This window comes from Natrix helvetica, assembly GCF_964273705.1.
Source record: "Natrix helvetica genome assembly, chromosome: 3".
NCBI classification, from domain to species: domain Eukaryota; kingdom Metazoa; phylum Chordata; class Lepidosauria; order Squamata; family Natricidae; genus Natrix; species Natrix helvetica.
The window spans coordinates 150,834,717-150,841,179 of NC_138549.1; the positions used below are offsets into that span (position 1 = coordinate 150,834,717).

General features: G+C 41.3%; 1 long non-coding RNA gene across 1 annotated transcript; it reads left to right on the forward strand.

Moving 5' to 3' along the window:
• The first annotated feature begins 1,671 nt into the window (after positions 1-1,671).
• On the forward strand, positions 1,672-5,699 carry LOC309390250. The gene is made up of 3 exons (XR_014175094.1): positions 1,672-1,833; positions 4,415-4,586; positions 5,088-5,699. It is a non-coding gene; the product is annotated as an uncharacterized lncRNA (long non-coding RNA).
• The last annotated feature ends 764 nt before the right edge of the window (positions 5,700-6,463 follow it).

Consider the following 6,463-nt stretch of genomic DNA (forward strand, 5'->3'; position numbering starts at 1 on the left):
TTCCCTTGACCCGATGGAGCTAGCTAATTATCGTCCAGTCTCCAACCTTCCCTTTTTGGCGAAGGTTGTAGAGCATGTGGTGGCACAGCAGTTTCCACGACACCTTGAGGAATCCGAATATCTAGACCCACGCCAGTCCGGCTTCCGCCCCGGACACAGCACGGAGACGGCCTTGGTCGTGTTGGTCGATGATCTCTGGAGGGCCAGAGATAGGGGTTGTTCCTCTATCCTGGTCCTATTAGATCTCTCGGCGGCTTTTGATACCATCGACCATGGTATCCTATTGCGCCGGCTGGGGGGGATGGGAGTTGGAGGCACCGTTCTGCGGTGGTTCGGCTCCTACCTCTCTGACCGGATGCAATGTGTGTTGGCAGGGGGGCAGAGGTCGACCCTGAGGTCACTCACTTGTGGGGTGCCTCAGGGGTCGGTCCTCTCGCCCCTTCTGTTCAATGCATATGTGAAGCCGCTGGGGGAGATCATCCGTGGTTTTGGGGTGGAGTATCATCTGTACGCTGATGATACGCAGCTGTACATTTCCACCCCAGACCACCCCAACGAGGCTGTCGAGGTGATGACCCGGTGTTTGGAAGCCGTCGGGGTCTGGATGGGGGACAACAGACTCAAGCTCAACCCCTCCAAGACCGAGTGGCTGTGGCTACCGGCATCCCGGTTCAGTCAGTTGATTCCATCACTGACCATAGGGGGAGAGCAATTGCCCCCTGTGGAACGGGCGCACAATTTGGGCGTCCTCCTAGATGCCCAGCTGTCAATGGATGACCATGTGGCAGCCGTGGCAAGGGGGCGTTCCACCAGGTTCGCCTGGTGCGCCAATTGCGCCCCCTACTGGACCGGGATGCCCTACGCACGGTCACTCATGCACTGGTGACGTCTCGGCTGGACTACTGCAATGCCCTCTACATGAGGCTTCCCTTGGGACGCGCTCAAAGACTGCAGCTAGTCCAGAACGCAGCCGCGCGGGCTATTATGGGGAGTACTAGATACTCCCACGTAACACCGCTCTTGCGCGAGCTGCACTGGCTGCCTGTGGTCTTTCGAGTGTGTTTCAAGGTGTTAATTACTATCTTTAAAGCGCTCCATGGCTCAGGACCTAGGTACTTGCGGGATCGCATCCTACCACACACTTCCCTGCGACCGATTCGCTCTCACAGGGAAGGACTCCTCCGGGTGCAAACCACTAAGCAATACCAACGGGCGGCGCCTAGGAGTAGAGCCTTCTCTGTGATGGGCCCAACCCTCTGGAATGACCTCCCCCCCGATATCAGAACCACCACCGACTTCCGCTCCTTTCGACAAAAACTGAAGACTCACCTGTTCCGTTTAGCCGGCCTGGCCCATTTATAGTTTTATTCTACCTCCTGGCAGATATTTTAATTGGGTATTTTTAGGGTATTTAAATATTGCTTTTAACTACTTTACTTCAGATATGTACAGTTTCTTATTGCCTCCTCTTTGTGTTTGTATTTTCTATTTATTGATGTGTTTTTATTTGACTGTACACCGCCCCGAGTCCCTTTGGGGAGAGGGGGCGGTATAAAAATCTAAATAAAAGTAAAGTAAAGTAAAGTAAAGGGGAGGAGACAAACTGAAGCATATAAACCAGTTTGGCAAAACTCTGATAGCAGTTCTGTGCAACTGTAGCCCTAACCACATTTCTGTTCCTGCACTGTTTTCCCCAGCAGTAGTTTTTGATCATTCTAAGTCATTTGCTGAATCTGGAGGACAGCATGAAGTTGCTCACCACCTTTCTCCTTGTGGGCCTTCTAGCTCTTTGGATGGGATTCCCCTCCACAACCGGGAGCGACCTCATAACAGGTGAGACATAAAAGTAGCTGTTTGGTGAAGAGAGATGATGGAGGAAAGAGAAGGAAGCCTCACTGAGTTTTATGCCTTCAACTTTACTTTTAAATTGTCTATTTGATAGAGCTGATAGAATATTAATTTATATAGCTTTTAATGCCATTATTATCATGGAAATATGTTTGCACATTTTAAACTGTTATGCAGTATAATTTACTCTAGTTTTTTTTATTAGTCAATCAATCTGTGGACCTTGAGAGTTTTTCCATGTATCAATTTATCCAATGGATTTTGTTTTAAACCATGTCAGGACAATTCACAATTCTGTTGGAGACTTTAAACTCAAATTAGCATTGTATCTTAGCATTGTAACTCTGATAGCAGTTCTCAGCAACTGTAGCAAAACCACATTTCTGTTCCTACACTGTTTTGCCCAGCAGTAGTTGTTGCTCATTCTAAGTCATTTTCTGAATCTGGAGAACAGCTTCTCCATGCTACAGATAATAGCTGCACCTATAGATGGCGACCTTTTAAAATAATTTTCATTTTCTCTCAACAAGTTGAAAATGCACATTTGCAGTGTAAAATCAATCTATGTTATTTTTATAACACTTGAATAGAAATAAGAATGATAAAGAAATCTAAAGTTGAGATTGATCACTTAACCCAACTCCACATTGGTTGCTCTGAGCACTTTTTTAACACATTGCACACTGCAGGACTTTCAAGTTGGAGAAAATTACAATTCATTTTGCTTTAGGTGTTGCATCAGTCAGGGTTGTTGCAGGAAAGGAGGAAACAAAAAACAAACTATATTGCTGAAGGGTAATGACAAAGTGCCTTTGTCAATAGAAGCTGCTGAACCATACAAGCTATTGTAAATCTCTAAACTGGCTATGCTCCTGAGCCTGGGGCGCCATATGTGTCAAGGGTCCTCGCTCCTGGCAACATGGTTAAGGGGCCAGATACTTTGCTGTGTACTTTGAATGAGATGTTTTAATTAATTAATGTTATTCTTTTGATTGTTTTTTTTTTAAATTAATACTATTTTTAAAATTATAAGACGTCAAGAGTCATTTAATAAAATAGATGGCTATAGAAAACAAAACAAATACATAATAAAATAATTAAAATGAAATAATAGATAAAATAATTAATAAAATATTAAAGTAAAGTAAAGTAAGCTTTAAGTAAAATTTGCAGTGGGAAGCCTGAAAGTCAGTGGATTTCATTGGCCTTTGAACTAAAGATAAAATTAGGAATTCTACCAAGATTTGTTGAACAATTTCTGTGAGGAAATTTCCTGCTGCTCCTTGTCTATTTCACCAATCATTCTTCCAAAATGGGTACCATTGAATCTTTCTCTCTGCATATAATAAACTAATCATATATTGAAATAATCTTCCCTGGCTTTTTTTCCAATTATTTATCCATTATTCCTAAAAAGAGAAGTTCTGGGTTCAATTAGGTAATAGGAATTGTTCAAAATTTCCCTTCTCAGAGATGCAAGTATCACAGTGGATAGAAACCCTGAGTAGCTGTGAATGTGTGGGACAAACACAGAGGCTAATTAATCTCCTCTTTGTTAGTCCCCAGGAAAATATGTTCTGCTCTTTCTTTCAAGAATCTTGGGTAATAATTTTACTGTTGAAATATGTACTGAATACAAGAAGTCCTTGTTGAGCAACTATAATTGGGACCATCAGATCGGTTGATAAGCAAAGCAAGCACTAAGTGAAATATGCTTTTAAATTTTTGTCAGATTTTCTTTGCTTGTGAGGGTCATAAATGCCTGGAGTGGTCATAAAGTTAGTTTTTCCTTATTGTACTAACTGTGCATGGTCACTAAACAAGACAGTTGATAATCTAGCACTACCAGTACATTATATTTTAAGGTGAAAAGTATATAATGAGCATAGTTATATAAATGCATGGATATATACAAAAATTTCCTTCTGACTCCCATGTTGGTTGTGTCTTCCTCAGTCTCTGCTCCTCTACTAGAGGGGCCTGGGAGTTTGAAGGTTCTCTTCTTAGCTGTTCTTAGCTCTGCACCCATTGGACAGGAAACACCAATTTTGGAGATTCTCTCTCCCAGCTTAGGAATCACAGCCCCAAGCACTTTTGCCACCAAGTGAGAACAACATCAGGAAGGAGTTTAAGAAGCTGAAGAAGTGTCAAAAAAACCTGGAGAGGATGTGGATAGTAGAGGCCAAAGTGATCAATGGAAGGACAGAACCCTCAAACTCCTAGGCCTCTGATCCAGGAAGGTAAAAGCCAGATAGATAGATAGATAGATAGATAGATAGATAGATAGATAGATAGATAGATAGATAGATAGATAGATAGATAGATAGATAGATAGATAGATAAGTTAGATTGATAAGATAGATAGATAGATAAGACAGTTAGATAGATAAGATAGATAGTTAGATAGACAGATGACAGACAGACAGAGAGGCAGGCAGGCAGGCAGACAGACAGACAGACAGACAGACAGACAGACAGACAGACAGACAGACAGACAGATGAGAGAGGTTAATACATACGATTGATACTACTTTTTTCCCCCTGTACTGTCCTCTTCCATTACCAGAACATCCAATCCAACAGAAACCGGGTGTGTGTCCATTCAATGATTGCAACTGCATTCAACCTGAACCTGATAAGTGCCGGACAGATGATGACTGTGATAAAAATAAGAAGTGTTGTTACTACTGTTGTTCAAAAAACTGCGTCGACCCAGCATAAGAAGCTCTGGGATTCAGGTAGTACTTTACATATACATTCTTCTGAAGGATGCACTAGCTTCAATGTTATCATAGTGAAAAAGGAAATCTCATCGATGCTCCCTTCAGCCCTCTAGCCTAATCTTCTTCCTGTTCTTTCCTTCCCTTCTCTGGGGAATACAGATATTGTTTTCACTTCACCTGCTTTTGATTCCCTTTGCATAAGATCAGCTGCCTTAAACTTCGAGCAACCAGAGGCCAACTTAATTTACTGGCTTTTTTAGAGTACATTGAACTTCCCATGGCAGCTGGTCCTTGACTTTTCTTTTAAATTCTTCAGCCATCCATTTACAAGTAGGATTCCTCAAACCCGGGTTGATAGTTGTTTTTCTTTATTTTATCATTTGGTGGCATTCATGACTCTATCCCTAGCAAAATGTTTCCTGTTGAACTAGTATGGAAATTAGAAACATAGGTGCTTGTTTAGCTACTTCTCCATTATGGTTTAAGTTTAACATATAATTTGTAATCTTTTAACAGACTTCCAGTTTGATGAAAGTGCTTTGGTAACTCCATGTATTCAACTAATTTACAAGATATTTCTGATCCCTTCGTCAGGCTCAAAGTGTCGATCCCAAATTTGACATATGTGTAGCCATTTTATTTAGCTCTCTATTATATTCATTTCTTCCTTTTACTTTCTCTTTACTGTGTAAGGGGGGTGGGTGCGGTTGCCACTTTCTTAAGGTGGGGTGGAGGAGCAAAGAGATAATGAGGGTTGTTTTGGCCAGGTGAACTTCTTTCCATGGGAACAGAGGCTGCTCCTGCTGAGATCGGAAGGTAGAGGTTGAAGACACTGGGCAATGTGGATTGAGTGTTTATTGAAGAATGTGACTTTTGGGGGATGTTTCTAAATTACAATATTATGTGGTGTAATTCCAGTTTGTGTCAGATACAGAATTACAACAGATTTTGCCAATTTGATGTCTACCTAAATAAAAGAAATTTGTTTTGGAAGATGGACTTTGCACATTTCTTTTTGGAATGGGTTTCATCACTTGAAAACCTGACACAAAGTGTTTCTTGTTCAACCAATTGGAACAGCAAGATATTTATCACCTGTTGTATTCCTGGTTATTTCAGAGAACCAACCTTCCTTCCTTCCTTCCTTCCTTCCTTCCTTCCTTCCTTCCTTCCTTCCTTCCTTCCTTCTTTTGGGTGGGCACAGATTATTATAATAATGAAATATTATGAAAAATAAAGATTATTCATTGTAATGGAAATTGTACTTTCTCTATCATAAATAAAATTAGCTTCTCAGATTTTACTTTTCATTTCTTCTTTGCGGCCCGTGGAGCGGATGTGTCACACACTGACCACACCTGTTAAGTAATTAAGCTCCCCGTTAGAAGAGCAAGTATGCAGAGAAGCGTAATGAGAGTGATATGGAATAACACGCACAAATCAGCATACAGAGACACTGAATAGTATAAAAATATAATAGTTTATTATGTAGAAATATAGAAGTATTCAGAGTCCGGTTAACAGTCGAAGTAGTCATACACGGTTCAGTAATTCAGTTATCAAAATAGTCAGTCTAGCACACAAAATATAGCTAACAGTAGCAAACTACAATACCTCACTATACACCGACCAGCGTCTAACAAACAGAGAGATCTAACAGCCATTCTGGCTCCCTCTTATGGCTGCTTGAGGTAACAAACCAATTGCATCTGTTAAGCATTTAAAGTAACAGTAAAGTAATCATAGTTTATATACATTGCCAAGCCAAGCCTAGGGTTACATCCCTAACAACACCCACCCCCGATTTTGCAAAGGGGAGAAAGTCACATTAGGTCACATGACAAAAATATGACGCTGCGACTTTGACACCTCTACTTTAAGGAAAGCTGCAC